The sequence below is a fragment of the Cannabis sativa genome, chromosome X, assembly GCF_029168945.1.
Source record: "Cannabis sativa cultivar Pink pepper isolate KNU-18-1 chromosome X, ASM2916894v1, whole genome shotgun sequence".
Lineage (NCBI taxonomy): Eukaryota > Viridiplantae > Streptophyta > Magnoliopsida > Rosales > Cannabaceae > Cannabis > Cannabis sativa.
Window position 1 is genome coordinate 1,503,849 of NC_083610.1, and position 21,339 is coordinate 1,525,187.

Here is a 21,339-nt window from a genome sequence, read left to right on the forward strand (position 1 = left end):
TTCTTACAAAAATACTGTCAGGCGGAATTTTTTACTTTTTTACTGTGTTTTTTTATAAGTTTCATACTGCAGTATACTGTGTTAAGTTTTCACTGGTGTTCTACTGGTGTTTTTTAGGTGTTCTACTGTTGTTTTGAGTTATTCTGCTTTGTGTTTTACTGGTGTTTTATAAAAACACAGTATTTTTGTAAATTTCTCTTAAATTTTGGGACCCTAAAACATATATAAAAAAAATATCAAAAAAAGAATATTATGGGTTTTTTATTTTTTTATTTTGGGCCCCCGGAAAGTGTGGGCACTAGGCACGGGCCTAGCTCGCCTATGCATAGGGCCGGCCCTATATATATATATGAATATTAGGATGTTGTGATCTACAACAATGAAGTTTTTCATAGGATTTTAAGCATAATTTTTTTGCCTCAACAACTAATTAAAATCTTTAGCTATATATCTTTTACATAAATAGATATAGCTATAGATGGCTCTTATTATATATATATATATATATATATATATATATATAATATATTGGTGTTGCATGGAGAAACGATCAAGACCCTTATAATTGCTTAATTAGTGTATCGTCTCTTCTGCCTTTGATTTAATTTGTCTCACAATCATCAAGCATCAAAGTAATGTCCACATACATATTTTAAAATATATAATACATAATAATTATAATATACAATATAACTCGAATGTGGCAGACAAAATTAGGGTTTCTCCCTAAATTATATATATAGTATAATGTATTATATATATTATTGATGGAGCTATATAATTATACTATTATACTAGCTAGTGCATAAATACTTAAGTTCCCATAGCTCATGATTATATATATATACATATAGATATATTATATGGTAATATATATGATATGCCAAGTGACGTACATTACCACTTCTTGTTTTTGCTTGATTTGTCATTTTAGGATCCGCTTATTATTATAATTACAATAATTTTCAACTGATTACGTATAATTTTCTTTTAAATTATAATTAGGTCAAACATGATTAAGACTCTGCTTAATTATATATATATGTAGGTCTAATCTAATCCTAATTATGAAAAAGAAATTAGAAAGAAAGAAAGAAAAAATGAAGTGGGAAGAGAATCCAATATATCCTAGAATTGTACAAAAGCGCCAATGGTTTTCAATTTAATTTTCCAATAAGTATATGAGCAATTTTAATTTGTTCACTTTTCAAAGTGTTAATTTTTTTTTCCTATTTTTTTTGTCGGTATTTTATGGATTTGATAATAGTGTGTTTGAAACCCTAATTAGAAAAAAAAAAAAAAAAAAAAAAAAAAAACTTTTTGTTTGACTTATAAGATTCATTTAATTTATAAACTATACATAAGTATTTGTTAATGTTGATTATTTTTAGTTAATTAAAGCTCACATTAAAATTTTATATAAATTATAATAAAAAATTATTAACTATTCGTAAGAGAAAATTTTAGTGAGTGTTAGACAACACTAATGGATATTCTTTAATTAAAATTTGACAAATATGATATTTCCTAAATTTAAAGCTCACATTTTATACAAAAATGATCGATGATGATTTGTCAAATTTTAATTGGTGAAACATAATAAAAACATGTAATTTGGAGATAGAAGATTTATATTAGCCAGATAAAATTTTAAAGTTTTAGGTAAAGATATATAAAGATGCTGTACGAAACATATATTAATAATTAATATGTTATAAGATCACTGATTAAGAAGAGAGATTAGTTAATTGACATTGGTTAAGAAGAGATATCAGTATATTATATTTATATATAATATATATAAAGGATTTGAATGATGTAGATGATGATGCTACAAATATTACTAATTAAATCGTACTAACTTAATTGGCATTGGTTAAGATGAGATATTAGTTACAATAACTCATGATATGGATTATTAGGCTAGTTTTGGACCATATTAATTCACATGTATTAATTTAATTATATGATCATATTAAAAAGTCAAAACATATACATTATATATAATATAATAGTTGATCGATTTTAACATATTCCATGCATCCATGCATAAAAAACCAAAACAGCATAATATTATCGATCATATGCATATATATATAGATATATTTATTTTTCATGACACATAAAAAGGGACATCCCAACTAAGATTAATTATAATATATATATATGCTAATTAATTACATATTATTATGTGTATGAAGTGTGTAATTTGAGTGTGTTCCAATCATTTTTCTTGTAAACATCTATATAAAATAATGTAATATAGATTGAAAGGATGTTTTGATGGATTGCTATTAGGCATTACTAGTAGCTAGTATCTAGTAATTTTTATAGGTGATGTTTTACGATTGGTTAATTAACGATATTCTTTAAAAGTTATTTTCTTAAATTATATGAGACTCGAAATTTAATTACACCAATAACAGTATGATATCAAGAAAGGACTAGACACTAGTACTTTTTAGTAATTCTTAAAAATTATATAATTATATTGATGTTTTGTGGTGTTTAAAAATTAAAATAAAATTTGATTTTCTCATAATTTTTTTTAGAAAACCGATCAAAATTGCTCAACAAAATAAATTTATTAAGAATAATATCGCCATCTAATAACTTTTAAATATGAAATAACAAAATACTTTCAACAAACTCATAATATATTGAATTTCGTTTAATATTAAAATTTGGTTACTTTTTTAGTTATGTAGGTATAATTTTTTTTTTTTTTATTTCAGTTATCTACTCTGATTAGGGCAAGGGCTAGAGAACCATTCAAAACTTCATCATATCAATATCAATATGACATTAAAAAGTAGATCGTGATGATACCATTCTTGAGTCTAAATCTAAAAGGGAAATTTGATTAAATATGCATAAAATACTTTAATATTTTTTTCCTAAATCCATATGTATTAAAATTGGCCATATATGACCACATTACCATTTTCCCCATAATACCCCTCACATTTGAAATACCAATCAGCCTCCTCTCTCTCCCTCTCGCTCGAATCACGCTCAAACCCACGGTGATGGCGCAGCACCCCATTCGACCCACGGCGAACCCAATCGACGACCGAACCCACGACCCTATCGACGAGGCAATCGATGACTGGATCCACGACCCATACGGTGTACGCCATCCATAACAATGTCGAAGGTGTATTTTTATTTTCTTTTTTTTTTGGGGTCCGAAAGTGTTAATCATTTATGTCGGATCTGTGAAATTGGTAAAATATTGAGGAAGAAGAAGAAGGCCCGATGGGACGTCCGATGCTAGTCCGATATGGGTCCGATGGGCCCTTCAATTGGTTTAAATATGTGTAGGTCCGATGGGTCCGATGCCCAGTTCGATGGGTCTGATGCCCAGTTCGATGGGTCTGATGCCTAGTCCGATGGGTCCGATTCCCAGTCCGATGCCCAGTCCGATGGGGTCCGATTTAAATCAGGTGGGAAGAAGAAGAAAGAATGGGAAGAGAGAGGGAGTTGATGTAAATGGGGAGGGTATTTTGGAGATAACACTAAAGTTGTCATAAGCTAAAAATATTGGTAAGTATAAGTTTAGGGGAAATTTTTTAAAGTAATGTAAGCATATTTAATCAAATTTCCCATCTAAAATTCTTGGAGAAAGAGAAATATGTACAATAATATACTAGTTAAAGGAAAAATCTTGAAAGAAAGAAGAAAAATGGTAAAAACATATTTATAATATGGGTAAATACCATTTTAGATCTTGTACAAATGGTAAAAATTACTAATTAGACCCTCTATTTTGTTAAAATGACAAAATGATCATATATTTTCTAAAATTGTACAAATAGGACCCTGAACTAATTTTTTATCAAAATAAAACTTAATAATAATCCAATCTAGAGATGTTACAATAAAACTAGTTGCATTTTCTGTATCTGTTCGTGTTAGAAGTTGTATCAAAGTTGGTTATATTAAAAAGTAAAATTGTTAAAAATTGAGCTCTAGGTCATATTTTTACCATTTTGGAAAATATAAGGTTCATTTTATTATTTAACAAAACAGAGGGTCTAAATGGTAACTTTTACAAAATACAAGATCTAAAATGGTATATACCCTTCTAATATGAGTAATTTGCGGTAAAAACCCCATAACTATCAATTTACTTGCAAAAAATCATCCAATTTCATATTTTGGTGGGAAAACCCTCCAAAGTACTGTTCCGTTTACATTTTTAAGGTATCGTCTGTCCAACCTCGTTAAGTCCTAATTTTGCCCACGTGGCAATGACATGTCACTAAAAAATTATCCTATGTGGCCATATTTTACAAAATAAAAATAAAAACTTTAAGAGTAATTTGCGGAAAAACCCCCCAACTATCAATTTACTTGCAAAAAACCATCCAACCTTAAAGTTTTTTGGATGGTTTTTTGCAAGTAAATTAATAATTGGGGGAGTTTTGCCGCAAATTACTCTTAAATTTTTTATTTTTATTTAATTTTTATTTTGTAAAATATGGCCACGTAGGATAATTTTTTAGTGACCTGTCATTGCCACGTGGGCAAAATTAGGACTTAACGAGGTTGGACAGATAACATCTTAAAAATGTAAACGAAGCAGTACTTTGGAGGATTTTCCCACCAAAATATGATGTTGGATGGTTTTTTGTAAGTAAATTGATAGTTAAGGGGGTTTTGCCGCAAATTACTTTTCTAAATATATTTTTTAAATTAAATTGCTAGAAACAGTCCCAAATGTAAATTTCTCGAAAATTTAGTTAGTGATGTCACCAAAAAAAAAGTTCCAAGTTTTTTTTTTTCTTCTTTTGCTGAAAAAAAGAAATTTAAGTTAGAGACAGAAAATAATATCTTCTCATCTTAAATTTACAATGGGCTTTGATTTTTGTTTAGTAGAGACATCAGTGCCCAGCCCAAAAAAATAGGTTACTATTCAAAGGCCCAATAAAATACTTTTCTCTTTTGTTTTATAGTGATTATATATGAAACCTAATGGAACAACATTTTTATATATTGGAAGTTTTTCATTTTTTTTAAAAAAAAATGATACTGAAGCTACATTAGGCTGGTCCTGAATTTTAGTGGACTATGAGAAAATTAAAATAAGTTAGGCTTTTTTTAAAAAGAAATATGATATTTTCAAATTTAGTAAAAAATATAGAGAAATTTCTTTTCTGAGCTTTTGGTTAGGTGGATCTAGACATAGCCTTAGTTTGTCTATACTAAGTTTACTAACAGTTGAGCCTTCATATGTTTTTATATATGTGTATATATATAATTAAAAATTTAATGTGGGATGCATATAAAAAAGTAAATAATTTTAGAATACACTTATTACTAATAAAAATTGATACTGTACATATAATATATAGGTACAATTGCCCTGACCAAGTTGGTCTATGCATGATTAATAGAGGGGGTTTATACATTAGAATTTTTTCTTCTTCTTGTCTCTTAATAAAATATAGGTAATATTTATTTATCTAAATTTTTAAAAAATAAATTATTTAATAATAAAACTAAAGAAAATACGATTTAAAAAAATTAAAGAGGAAGAGAGCACTCAGAGTTTTTACGTAGTTGATGCGTTAATAAGTTTTAGTCCACGAGTCAGTATAGGCTAAAAAAGTTTGTGAGTTAAGAATTTCTAACCCTTTACATGAAGGATTCAATGTGTATTTATAAAGTAATAGATGTCATACTTAGTTACTATTTCCAGTTAATGGGATCTTTACCAATAATACAGTACTTTGGGCTTACCAAGTGAAGCCCAGTCCATCAAGCAATGACTGTATGCTGACTTGGCATTTTGATCACGGTCGCAACTGTTATTACTGTGTCCATTGATTGTAATTAATTAACTGTGCATTAATTATGTAAAGACCGCCTAAGATTAATGTTTTGGGTTATTAAATAATTAGAGTTTATTTACGGGATTTAAGTATTATTTATAAAATTCATGTTGTGGAAGTATATTTAAGTTCATATATGTTTATTGTGTTATTTTATGTAAATTACTCAATTTCTGTGATTGTGTTCGGAAGCTGTGGAAAGCGACGTTGGGTCTTTAGAAAGTTGTGTTTATATGTTTAGAATATTATTTTCGGGGTGTCATTGTTGGGTATTGGAGGTGTTGGAATTTTCGGGATTTGAAAAAATGACTAGTTTACCCTTGGGAGTTAGTAACTATTTTAATTTAATTAAAGGGCAAATAGGTCTTTTCCTTGGTTAATTATTTGGTCTCTAGTGGACTTTGGAGGGGCTGGTTATATCTTTTATTAAGATATATATGATTTAATTTAAATTAGGAAATAAGAGAAAAGTTAAAGTGGAAGGGAAAAACCTAGAAATTTCCAAGTCTTTTTCCTCCTCTTTCGAACACCAAGGGCACCAGCTGAGAACTTGGATTTTTCAGCTTAATTTAGTGTGATTCTAGTTGAGTTATGAGCTTCAACCCAAGGTATATTGTCCTAGACTTATCTTCCTTTGATTTCTTTGAGTTTTTATTAGCCTATGATGCAAGATTTGGGTTATATGGTACTTTGGTGGTAAAGTTTGTTTAATTATGAATTCTAAAGTTAGTCTAGGTTTTTAAATGTTGTTCTAAGCTGTAATGGTGGGTATTGATGTGGTTTGTGCAAGTTAGAGGTTAGAGTGTTCATCTTTAGTCTCTAATGGTGTTTTCAAATTTGGAGTTGTTTATGATGTTCTATTGCTTGATTTGAGTTTATTAAGGTATAAGCAGGTATTCTGGAAGTTTTGGAAAGATTTGGGATTGATTTGAGTTAGGGGGATCGGTTTTAGGGTTTCCTGCTCAGAATCGGTCGACCGGTTCTGGGAGGCCTCTAGCAACCGGTCGACCGGTCGGTACCCAAGAACCGGGGTTCCGGTTGGGAACCGGTCTGCCGGTTGGGGCTTTTTCCCGAACCCTAGTTTTCCCTATTTTTGTGTTTTTTAAGGTGTTAGTATCCTATTTATCGATAGGGCTATCTTTAGTTTTGTTTTTAAATCTCCGATAAGAGTTTTAGCGTGTCTCTCATCGAATTTTGAACGTCATAATTTAGGGCCCTGTAAAACGTCGAGCTGCACTTCCACTCAGGCTGACCAGCACACTTGAGCACGGAACGAGGTAAGATAGCATAAGAATGTATATATGAATATATGCTTGTTTTAACTATTTACACTACTAACACTAATTGTTTATGTGATTTTAAGGGTGTTAGTATTGTGTAGGATATCGGTGAGGTTACGGTGTTACCAACACGAGTACCAGGGGGTACGTCGTGCATGTGGTATAACACTTAGTAATTCACGGGAGTACATTTAAGGCTCTACCAACACGAGTACAGAGTTGGTACTTCGGTGCATTTGGTACAGAGGTCGTACTTCCCTTAAGAACGTTCTTATCCACTTGGTGAGCTTAATTTTTGAGCTCAGGGTGGCTTAAGCATAAAGCTGACGTTGCATTACTTGTATATATATGTCTTGCTTGTCTTACTGAGTCTGTTGACTCATCAGTTTTCTACCTGGTGTAGGTAAAGGAAAAGCGAAGCTGGAGGAACAGTGAGATGGAGCTCGGCAGAGATTGTACATATCGCGGCAGTGTAACCTGGAGAGTTTCGGTCTTTTATTATTTTGAGTCCGTGTTTTGAGTTGCCTGATCATGAATTTGTAAAAAAAAAAATAATATATATACATATACATATGCTAGTAAGATACTGTTAAATCATATTTTGATACTCGGGATCCCGGCCTATATGTTTATAAAGTTATGATATATTAAAATTATTTTTTGGGTTTAGTAAATTAAAAATACAGGCGTTACAAATTATTTGATCTTCAATTATGCAGTTTCCTGTTTTAACTTGATATTATTCTCTGTCTACGATTTGAGGAGAGTACCTTCCTTATTATGTGCAAATTAACAAATGTGAAACTACTACTGGTTTCTAGTCACATGCTTATAGGCACTTCTAGCTACGCGAAGCTAAGTGTCCTCCAACTATGGGCTACTCTTAATTAGATGAGACTCGCCTAGGTAAGTAATGTGAGTGTCTTCCAAAAAGGCTAGGTTGATATTGGACTTGGCCAAATCTTTGTCATTTAGGGCCCACTAATGGACTTTAAGTAGTTGCCTTGTGTCCATGTGTCTTTTACCGGAAACACGAATAATATTTACCCCTAAAGCTTTTGGAATGTTGTGGATAAGCTTGTTTCAGTCTACATAAGTGGACATGTGGAGGCTAAAGGTGAAATCTTTACAATTTTTTAAGTAAAATGAATATGGAAGACAACTTTTATTCATTTACTTTTAGGATTTGGTGTGGCATTATTTCATTGGCCCGCAAGGTATCCGTTCAATTGACGAGGCATGCGTGACAACCCAAATGTTTTGACGACTATTTATTCCAGCTCAAGCTTCGAGAAAAATATCATTATGCAGTTTTGCCTCAGTTCTATACAATGCATTAAATGTTATAGATAGAGAGATTTCTTAATCGGTGGACCTGCTTTGTGTTTTTGCAAGTATAAATACTTATAAATGCAATTTTTACTACCTTTACCCAAATTTCAAATTTTCCTATTTTAAAATTATAATCTTCGAGAGTGAAAACTCAAAAACAACATTGTACACGAATCGGGTCATACTAGAGCGTGATATTGACTTCTCCATTTATCTTCTTCTTGGAATTAAGGCTCAAGAATTTCAAGGTGCACCACCACTAGTGATTTTGACTGCATCGCTAGTGGAAATCGCAAATCTAGATATTAGTTCTAAAATTGTCTCCCTTATTGACCAGTTTAACGTCATTGTTGATAGGCTTGATCAAAATGAAGATCCTTCGGTTCAAAAAATTTCTATACAACCATTTTTTGACGTTAGTGTGTGTTCTTCCAAACCATACTTTCTTTCTAGTCTATAGTCTTTGCCTATTTCATCATTAGGTTAATTTCTTAAACTGCATTGCATGTCGAAATATAAAGATTTACATGTGATTTATTTGCAATTTGAAAACTACAGCTTTAGTCTTGTGGTTGGGATTCTGTTGTTGATAGAAATAGGATGTTCAGAATGACTTCTTAAATAAGTGTTTAGACTCAATAGGAATAGAATTATGTAATATCCAGTTTAAAATAGTATTTAATTTTGTGTTTGGATATTAATTGTGCTAGGATAATTATCTCATTTATTTATGTTGTTAGTGAGTTGATATTATTGCTTAGAGTAGTTGTACCAAATTTCTAAAGAAAATTAAAGTTGTATTAACTACGAAAGTAAAATATTATGATATTTTTATAAGTAGGTAATCGTTTAATTAAAGCCCGATATGAAAGTCCATTAGGTTTTAATAATATATTTGTTAGATTTAATTAATTGTATAGGTGGTATTAAATAATATTATTATTTGATTAATGTTAGAAAAATCGTAAGTTTAGAGAAATTCGCAGGTTTAAAAACTATTTTACTAAAATGACCATATCTGGAGTTTTATAACTTCGATTGAGGTGATTCCAGTGGCGTTGGAAAGATAATTCAAAGATCTATAAATTTTGTAGAAATAGCTATATCATAATTCGTAATTTTTCTAGGTCAAAACTAAGCCCTAAAGTTACGATATTGAGAGCTTACAATTTAAATTTAAAAGTTAGATATTTGTTTATTTAATAATTTATTATGTTTATATGTTAATATTATTATTATTATTTATAAAACTAAACCATAGTATAGGTTTCATTAACCCTAAAATTATATCGTTATATTCTTCCCACCCATCTGAGCAAGAGTAGCCCTAAAATTTTCAAGTCATCTTTCCATTATATCCTTAGCCAAATCTAAACCACTCTTCACTTGAGGTAAGAAACTTTACATTTACTTATTTATTGATCACAATAGGAGAACATTCGTAGGTCTCCTTTTCTTATTTTTCAAAATGAATCATGTCTCAGTAAAACTGTCATATCTCTTTAAATACTCATCTGATTCTCACAATCTTGGTGTCTATAGAAAGCTTATTGAATTTCCCATAATTCTTATGAAGAAATGTTTTACTGAATCGAAATTTATCTATGTCAATCTGTAAAAAAATTTTGTAAATCATTTTTTCATATTTTCTATACAAGTTGTCTCAGTAAAATCTGAATATCTCTCTCAATAATGATCCGATTCTAGCGATCTTGGTACTCTTTAAAAGATAATTCAATTTTGTAAATGTTTTATGAAGAAAGCATTCACCAATAATTGATTATTCTAAGTCAAAATTATTGTTTAATTGCTGTAGTTCGAAATCCATTTGTTTCAGGATTTCTAAAAAACTGTTTCGGTATAATATTTATATCTCTTACGTTATAATTCCGATTTTAAAGATTTTAGTGTCATTAGAAAGGGAATTTAATTTTATAAAACTTTTATGAAGAGAGTATTCTCTGATTTGGAATATTTCAGTATCAAAACTTTGTATTTCCGATGTCTCCTGTGATTCGTTACTCCATATTCCTTCTCAGAAATAATTTCAGTAAAATTATCATAACTCTCTCAGTTTTAATCTATTTTTAATGATCTATATGTCATTGGAAAGATGATTGAATTTTTTATAATTTTTATGAAGGAAACTTTCACTGAATTTGTGTAGTTATTGGTCAAAAATAGTGTTCTTTCTGCTGTACTGTAAAAGTACGAATTTTAATGTTAGGGCCTTGACCCATGTGTTGTTATAGGTAGTAGTGATGAGATAACAAGTCTTAAGCAGCGGGATTTGAGGTAAGGAAATTAGATAGTTTTGTATTTGTTTATCTGCATAAATTTAAATTCTTTATGTATTGAAATATGATTTATGATTTGTTATTATGAATATGTATATGGTATTGAGAATGTGTGGTATGGACACAATGTGAGTTTGTGAATTGATACATAAATTATGGTTGTATGACTTGTATATGTTGTATGTTGTATTTGTATGTTTCAGGTTGTATGTTGTATGTTGTGTTTGTATGTTGCATGTTGTATGTTGTATGATAATGTCTCAGGTAAAGTGGGGGACCATGGTGGGGTATGATACGGGATAAGGCCGTTGAATGTAGAGATACCCTACCCTGCATTTTACTGAGTCGTGTATGGGATTGCTATGGTGGGTATGATACAGTGATGTTACTGTTGAATATAGAGATACCCTATCCCATAACAATGGTAGGGCTGTATAGGCCCAGGTTATTATATGGGCAGATTACGCTCAGGATATTGTAGGGCCAGGCTAGGCCCGGGTTATGTAAGTAATGTATATGATATGCCAATGTTATGGTAATGACATTATTATTTATAGTATTGATATGATTATGTTATGAATATGGTACTGGAGTTATGATCTCTGTATATATGTATGGTGTGAACAATTATTGTAGACCTATATGATAAAGGTTTCTATGTATACAGTTATTTGGTTATGGTTGTAAGATAAGGTGTATGATATTGCTAAAACTTAATAAATATATTAATGGTATGTGTGATATTATATGATATTTTATGAAAAGCATTTCCTTACTGAGCTTTTAGCTCACCCCCTTACTTTCCCCTACAGGTATTAGACAGGGAACATTGAATGTAAGTTTGATGAGTTGGGTCAGTTCTGGTATGTATACTGCGAGGGGCTATGGACGAGCAAACAGTCTAGAACGTTGGTGGAGCCTTATTTTTGTTTATTTATAGTAAAGTAATCTGAGCTCAGTGGGATGTTACAAATTTATTTTTTTTTTTTGCACTCAACTACTTATTTTGTTTTTAATATGAATGATCATTCACCTTTTTGCATATTTATTGTAAAACCCACTGTGTATTTCTAAACAGCTTTGAATCTTTTTAATTAATGCATCAAAATTAGTATTTTGTAAAATAAGGCAAAATATTGGGGCGTTACAGCTGGTATCAGAGCCTTGACCTAGCCAGAAGTGTGGTCGACGAGGACGTCGGACCCTGTAAGGGGGTGATTGTGACAGTCAGTAGTCCCGTAATCCGTAAGGGGAAATACTGGGTAAGCTGTGCAATCCCACATCGCTTGGGGAAGGTCAAGTGGGATGATTCTGAAAATGTGTAGTTATGGGACTACAGAGTTGAAGAGAGCTTAAATGGATTGATTAGTACTACCTATATCAACAAGGTGCATCTTGTTTTTCGGTAGCTCATCACGAAAGAACTCCACAGTTAAGCGTGCTTGACTTGGGGTAATTTCAGGATGGGTGACCTCCTGGGAAGTTTTCTCAGGAAGAGTGCGAGTGAGGACAAAGCACGCTGAAAACACTTGTGTTGATTTGTAGGGTCAGTCATCATTCCATGAAGCAGCCAGAGTGACGTACTCGTGTATAAGAGCCATGAGTCCGTGGGTGTAAGGACCCAATGGAGGCTTGAAGCGAGGACGTTACAAATGGTATCAGAGCTGATCGTTTCTTAGCCCGAAGGATACTCACAGTATACATACAGAAGACTGAAAAGATCCCTCTCACTATAACGTAAGTGTTAGTTTTAATATGCTTAGTATTGCTATTAATAGTTTTATATGTGATACATAGATTTTTGTTAAAATATGTTTCCTAGAATTAGAGCCTCATCTGTAGTGGGTGCTTAGAGAAATTAAGAGTATATTACCTCTTATGATTGATTACACTTTTTTACGAAGAAGATGAATAGGTTTTATATTTCTTTATTGCCTTGAATTGATCTAGGAAGGACAGTGTTCCTTTCTTGAAAATTTAGAATAAATTATATTAGGAATTCATAAGACTTTGTTTGATAAATAGAATATTATTAGTTAAGCTTGACAACATTAAGTTTAGATATGTTCATGGAGTCTTCTCTCCCTATAATTGAACTCTTTTGTTTCTATTAAATCACGCTTTCTTGTAAGTGCTCACACATGCAACTAGAAGATCAGTTAGAATCAATGTGAAAGGAACGACCAGTAGAGGTGGGGGCTAAGGATGTGTGTTCCGACCCACAAATGGTTGATGTTCCAGATCGAACCCAATAGTAATTAAGGCTAACGATCTAATAGAGGCATTGGAAGGAATGTGAGCATGACTAAGACGATTCGTTGAAGAGTTTTCATAGGCTCAGCGCAATAGATCATCAACACTAGTAGTGGAACTTGAAGCACATAATGAAATGTACCAATAGCCAACTAAGTATCGATGCATAGAATTACACCTGTCTACAAATGGTTAAAGATGAAGTCTCTACACCTAGTTATGAAAGGAAGCCCAACCTATAGGGAGTAGGGAATGATTTAAGATAGTGGGTGCTATACTAGACTAGATAGGGTATTTTATGAAACTCACTTATTAAGAAAGATGAAAGAATAGACCTATAAGGAGCAAGTACTATCTTGATGGATATTCTATGGATACACACCCCTAAGTTAGATGGTAAGAAGTATGAACATTGTATACGAAGACTTTAGAGAAAAGTTTATTATACAAATTAGTCCAAAGAGGACTATGCCATCACGTAGAAAGGAGTGTAGCGTACTGAACAAAATCTAGAATAAGAAGTTAGAAAGAGACCTGGTATAATTTTTTTTTTTAAAGTAATGACTTATGAAGGTATCTTGAACACCAAGAGATAAGTAGAGCATCAACAAATATTAGATTACCGAAGGAAAATTGTAAGCTTCAAACTCAAGGTCAGCTACTTTGTGAGGAGACAATAAAGTAAAATGCGCATGGTTTTGATAAAGAAAATTTCAAAGGAGGAATAAAAAGAAGATTTAGACACGGCTAACAATTTGGGTACAACATGAATGAGAGGCAACACAGAGGACAACTATACAGAACAATTCAAACTGGACAACTTAGAGATCATAGATACAGCTTTGTAAAGGATGAAAAAAATAAACAACTATAGAAAGTAGATCATAAATTCAAGACTTGAGGAAGAGGGGAAATTAATATTCAAGGGTGACATCCCTAGATTCTAAGTACCCATCGATACAACAACGGTGTAGATCATAACTCAAGGAGAAGAGGTTAGGAAAGCTTCACTCAAAGGCAAGAGACAAGTGAGACAGAACTAGGAATAAAGTGATACATCTAGAATAATTTCATGGAACGACAAGGACCATACGAGTTTTTGTGAAGTGTTGGAATTATGAAATGATCAAGCAACATAAAAGGCACAGAGTATGCAAATGATGTTGGAAATTATTTTACCAGGATCTTAGATTTACTCACAAGTATGTTGTTTAACACCCTAAATATGAACTTTCTAAAACGATAAAATAAACACATATAAAGTTAAGAAAACCTTACATTGATGCAGTGGAATTAATGTCTCATTCCACTCAGATCTCTAACCCTTGTATCCTTTCTGTCGCAGAGTATTATCAAGATCTGAGCCCAAATGTCCTTCTCTTTGTGTTTGATCATTCACAGTCTTCCAATCTATGATTGAGTTACCACTTGCTGTGTGTGGGCACTTACCCTGTCACTAAGGTTTGAAATTTAGAAGAAGAAAAGAGAGAGAGAGGTTCGGCCAAGAAATAGAAAAAGGAAGGCTGAGTTTTTCTGAAAAATTGTTTTTCTGAAAAGTAGTGTTCTATTTGACTGAGCAATCACTTTCTATTTATAAGCAACTACTAGGTTTAGGTTAGGAATTATTTGGCATTAAAATAATGAAAATATAAATTTGAAATTCCACATAAAGTGGCCGGCCAAGGTGTATATAATGGGCCCCACTTGGTTTTGCAGTTTTAACAAATTTTATTTCTATTTTCTCAAAAACGCCAATTTTCCAATTCTAACCATTTAAATGCAAAAACTAATTATTTAATAACTAAAATAGATTATTAAATAATATTATCATTTAATTTAATTATTAATTAGACATATAAAGTCCATTAATAAATAAATAAACGTAGAATCTCTTTTCTTTACAATTTCGCCCCTGCTTAGTGAAAATTCATAAATTAGACATAGTCTAACTTTAGAATTATAATTGATTAATCACAAATCAATTATTGAGTCATACAAGCAATATGTTCTCAACTAGAATGGGGACCATGTATCTATATGTGGAGCTTCCAATAAGTGAACCGAATTTACTAAGTAAATTCCTACTTATTAATTCTTCGTTGAATCCACTCTTAGAACTTAGAATTGCACTCTCAGACTTATATAGAGCATATTATATGTTCCACGATATAAATATGCTATCTCATTTAACCATTGTTATAATCTTATTGTGATCAAAGATCCTCTATATAGATGATTTATATCGAGATGGGATAATTTTACCGTTCTCACCCCTCAATGTATTTTGTCCCTTAAAACACTTAGCTACCTGTAAATGATGTTTAGTGATCTAAGAATTAGTCACTTAAACAAGAGCTCATCCATTTACTTCTATTTGCTAAGCTCGAAGGGAATCATCACTTGACTTCTATACACCAGTGCTATAGATTCCATATTTATGTTCAGCACTCCCACTCAATCATACTATCATGTTCCCAAAATATACGTATCACCCTGACCCAAAAGTAGGCTTAACTAATAAATCAAAGAACATGAATAGTACTCCTGAGTTAAGCCTAAGCATATCAGGATTTAGATTCTTTTAATCTTAAGATCAACTACTGATATTGACTTGGAAAGATATAACGGTAAGTTTGTAATATCTTAACTAAGTTGCAATATCGGTCCAGTCCAATGTATACTCCATACATTCGAAACTAGTATACTTTACTAATGTCCTGGAAAGAACATAACACTTACTCCAAGTGTAAGTACACATCATCGCTGATTATAACATTAGTGTAAATCCAAAACACTGATGAAACAGGGACTTAGTCTTTTGATTCATATGATCACAATCACATTCCACTGTGTTGACGATACTGTAATTGTGAATAAACATATGATCCGGATTTAACTGATTTTGTGTATAAATGTAATAAACATATTAAACCATTAGCATGTAAAATTCATGCAAACATTAATCACTTCAAATTTCTTATATTGATAACTCATCAGATTGTAAAGGGTTTTATTTAGGGCACAAAACCCAACAAACTCCCACTTGCACTAACATAAAACAAACTATGCAAATAAGTCAATCTGATGTCTTGATCATAAGATCAAGTTATTATATTTGAATCCACCCAAACTTCTGGAAACTAGTTCATAAATACATTTATGAAACATTCTTTACTATATGCTTTACTCATCAAGGGATACTGAACTCCTTTACTGTTTCAAAGTACATCTGAATGAACAGAAGACATATCTCTCATATTTTAAAATATGAAATTGAGATAATACAGTGTAGACTTTTTTTCAGTAATATAACTTTCTGGTAATTTCAAATTTACAAAGTTATAATTCTTCTCTGGTAGAGCTTGAATTATTATAGAATAATTCCTCCACCCCCAAAGTAACCACCATCTCATAATTTTCGAACAAGTTAGTGAGATACAAGGATAACTGATATACAGTTCCTTAATATCTAACATATAGATCACTTCCATAAATCTTTCTTGAATATCTTCTAATGTTCCTTATTTGATTACATCTCAGATAGCTCCCACTCAATAGCAGATGTCTGGTTAAATAATACTTTTAACCTCTTTCTTGTTTGGAGAGTTATCTAGTTGTGACTTATTAGTCTGAAACTTTAAGTTAAGACTAAGTCATCAACATAGCAGACTAGTATTTGAAGTGAAAAATACATGCCAGAGATTAAGTAATCAAAATTAAGATACCATAAAATGTTATGAGAATTAAGAATTCTTGGTTCAAGTCATTCGAATAGACTGAACTAGAGTTCTATTATCTAATTCTCATAATTCTGATAAGTTATATCTATCCACATGAATGGTTAGATTTGCTTTTCAGTAGTGTTCTTAAGTTCCTATCACAAGTGTCAACCTAATGAAGATGGGTAAAGAATTTTAAAATTCTCCCACTCAATTAAGGTAGTGTGAAACATTATCAAAGAACTTTTATAGGTATCAAATTTTTACTACAACAGTAAAACGAATTGGAACATACAATCAAGATCAAGGATTTATATTGATAATAGCTAAGTCATTATATTACTTCCATGTTTAAAGAAAATATGTGTTACATAGGGTATTATGGAGTAGACTCCACCCCTAAGTATATAGAGATTATGATCCATTCCTAAAAGGTTGTAAAGATTGTAAAGATCATGATTCTCTAAGTGTAATAGAGTTAATGTGGAGTTGAAAACATTCTAGAGTTCATTAGATATAAAAGATCGTTGAACTGCATAGTTTTCTTAACTTTTCTCCACCCCTATCAGATCAAAAGATCCTTTTATTAAATAAATTCTTAATAATTGTATTAAAATTAACAATTATTAATAAACATATAATTAATTTCTAGTGTTTATTTAATATAACTCTATGAAGAGTTGTAAATATTATAGAATTTGCATCAATAATAAAAAACACTACACATACAAACATATAAATATAATGTGGTAATTGTTGTTTAAGATAAAGTAAATGAAGCTCAATCTCATAAATTGCAATTGGTTTGAATTCGAAAATAATATAAACTTTATTAATAATAAAAAAAAATGTATTGCAACAATATGAGAAAAACAGGGATAAAAATCCTTTACTAAAATTCGAAATCCAAATTGTCTTTAAACTAAAACAGTTAATTCAAAAAATAGATAGAAGAGCTTCATCTTCATCTGGACGATTTCACCCTTGGTCCAGCTTTCCGATCCAACTCATCTGAGTTCAAGTAGCTTGGCCTATAAGAAGAAGAAACAAATAAACAAAGTTAGTCCAGAATCATAAATCCAAGTGGATAATAATTCACTAAAACTCTTAAAGTTTATAGAAAGAAATACCTTGTTTCTTTGCAAGAAGTTTAGGACATTGGGGTTTCCAATGACCTTTCTCATCGTTAAAGAGAAACACTTTCCTTTGAGTGTAGCATCACCAGAAGCAGCAGCCTTTTTGTTTTTCATGGCTTTTGCACGCTTCTTGGTGTTCTTCCACTTCTTCTTCGATTTGGGTTTTGAAGCAGAGGCAACATTTGCTTCAGATTTGACCGTCCCATTACCATTCCCAGAATTTTGAGGCTTACTCCCTTTCTTCTTGGGTCCTCCAATCAAATTTTCATAAGTTTGAAGGTCATTGACTAATTCATGAAAGTCTATGTCCTTCTTATTCATGACATAATTGTTGGGTTTTATGCCCCAAATAAAACTCCATTTCAATATAATCTATTTTATTCAACATCAATAAAGAAACAGAAGTATTTTTCATTCATTTGTGTATGTTTTGGTTCACTTTATCAATTGCTTGTCTATTTGATTTATAAATTCATCTTACTTGATCTTGTTTATTGTGTTCTCAACACTTTGGAAAGTAAACATGACTATGTGAATAAAGTTTCCTAGATTTATCAGACACAGGGTTTTACTGATATGAAATCTACGACAAGAGTTTACTTGCATTTAGAGAAATGCTGTAACGCCCCGATTTTTCGAGACGTCACACTAGCTAGTCCGTTTAAAACCATTTAAGATAAAGACAATAAAAGACTTCTTTAATAAAAATAACTAAGCATGAGATCTCATTATTTTTAAAACAAAACATTTATTTATTCATAACTTTAAAATATAAAGCCTTACAAAAACTATTTGAATCATAATCTTAAATGAAATATTTTTAAACCAAAACATCGTGACAATCCCCTAACATGTAATCCATGCCTCGAGCTCGCCACCCTCACTGTATAGTTTTGCCTTTACCTGCACACAGAGTACCCGTGAGCTAACGCCCAGTAAGAAGAGCTATGTAGGACATAACCCCCCAACCAGATAACATAGTCATAAGTATAACAATATCACAACATCAAATCAATTCATACCATACTTGCATACATATAACAACATGTCATATCACATATTATTCTTACATACAATACAACATCATATCACAGTGTAATCTTAACGCATGCTATACTCACACACATAACACATAGTATCTTATCGCACATTGTCCTCACATACGATAATCTACTCCCACTCATGTTGATCAGACATGAAGTGTAACTTGCCCTGCCTTGTGCTGTTCTCACACTCGGCATCCAATAGGGCAATCCCTTTTCACAAGTTGTACTCACCCATGAAAGGATAACCTGCAAGTAAACCCATACAAGCAGCCAAAAATATATCCTGCAGTGCTATGCTCACACCAGCAGCAGAAAACCTATCCTATAAGTGCTATTCTCACACAAACAGTCAAAAGCCTTATCACTATCACACACTAATAACATTAGCATAAAACAACAATCTACCATAGAATAAAACATGTAAATACAAACCCATAATACAGTTGTATGTTTCAACATACACCCTGTGCACAGATGTCCACTCTTCTTACCTCAGTTGTTAAGAACACCTTCTTGCTACTCCAAGCACCTCAATAAATTTTCTTGTTGAGGACAAGATCCTCAAATCCCACTGCTTAAGACTTGTTATCTCGTCACTACTACCTATAACAACACATGGTTCAAGGCCCTAACATTAAAATTCGTACTCTTACAGTACAGCAGAAAGATCACTATTTTTGACCAACAAATATACGAATTCAGTGAAAGTTGTCTTCATAAAAATTATAGAAACTTTCATTATCTTTCCAATGATATAAAGATCATTAAAAATGGATTAAAACTGAGGGAGTTATTATTGTTTTAATGAAACTAGTTCTGAGAAAGAATATGGAGTAACGAATTACACAACTTAGCAAAAATACAAACTTTTGACATTGAATGGTTCAGAACTAGAAGATAACATCTTCATCAAAGTTTTAGGAAATTAAATTCCCTTTCCAATGATACCAAAATCTTTGAAATTGGAATTATATTCAAAGAGATATTACAATTTTACCAAAACAGTTTTGCAAGAACAAGATTCAAGAAACGAATCACATGATATTGAATAAAACTAACTTTTTGACATAGTATGACTTCGAATTAACAAAAAGTTTCTTCATAAAACTTATGGGAAATCGAATAAGCTTTCCAACGATATAAAAAGCTCTAAAAACGGATCAATATCAAGAGAGATATCATCACTTTACTGAAACTTGTTTTTCTGAAAACGAAAAAATATAATAGATCCGAACCCTAGATAACATTTAGCATTATTGAGCAAGAAAAATATTTCATACCTCTTCACATATTTCTATTCGATGTCTCAAGCCCGCAAGCCTTGATTATAAATCCAAAACTTTAAGAATGAAGGTAGAAAATAAGAAGAATTGTGGAAGGTTTGAGAGGAGCAAACATGAAGAAGAATGAGGCTTGACTAATTGGTTTGGAGAGGAAAAATAAAACTTTTAGGGTTTGATAAAAGAGATTATGAGATTATCGTATTCTGATAGGTTTAGGTTAACTAAAAATAATAATATATAATAAAATGCTAAAATATTATTAAATCAACAAATATCTAAATTTTTAAAAATTTAAAAGTAAGCCCTTTATTTCGTAACTTTAGGCTCAGTTTTCACCTAGAAAAATTCCGAATTTTGATATAACTATTTCTACAAAATTTATAGATCTTTGAATTATCTTTCCAACGCCACTGGAATCACCTAAATCGGAGCTCTAAAACTCTAGATATGATCATTTTAGTAAAACAGTTTTTAATCCTGCGAATTTATCAAAACCTACGAATTTTTGTGACATTAATTCCATTATAATGTTATTTAATGCACTCATACAATAAATTAAACCCACTAAATAATCTATAAAACTCTAATAGACTTTCATATTGGGCTTTAATTGAGTAATTAACCTAATTCGTAAAAACACCATAATTTTACCTTGACACTTACTATAATTTCAACTATGTTTAGAAATCTATCAATACTATTCTAAGCAATAGTCTCTATTCACTATGAGTAGAAATAAATGAATATTTATTCTCACACAAATTGTATAACAAATAAAATTTAAAATATATGTATATTTTTACCGGGTATTACATTCTACCCTCCTTAAAGAAATTTCGTCCTCGAAATTTAACTACCAAATACACGAGGGACTTCATGTTTGTCACCACTGACTACATGACCTCCTTATCTACCTTATGGACCCAACAAATATGTACTTAACTTTTATCTTATTGGTCAAGCTACAACACATATAACATATACAGCCTAATTTAAGTATTGTTATTCCTTTATATATTACTTAAATAACAAAGCATACTCCATCACAATACTTACATATACGTGCTTTAAATACATAAATTTTGCAATAACATGCTCGTAATTTTATATATATAAAAAAAACTCTTCTCTTATGAACATCCTTATATGCCACTTG

General features: G+C 31.2%; 1 long non-coding RNA gene across 1 annotated transcript; it reads right to left on the reverse strand.

Annotated features, from left to right (window-relative positions):
- Nucleotides 1-18,582: 18,582 nt before the first annotated feature.
- LOC133031868 (uncharacterized) lies at nucleotides 18,583-19,561 on the reverse strand. The gene is made up of 2 exons (XR_009684926.1): nucleotides 19,392-19,561; nucleotides 18,583-18,757 (listed from the first exon to the last, which is right to left on the reverse strand). It is a non-coding gene; the product is annotated as an uncharacterized LOC133031868 (long non-coding RNA).
- Between the last annotated feature and the right edge of the window lie 1,778 nt (nucleotides 19,562-21,339).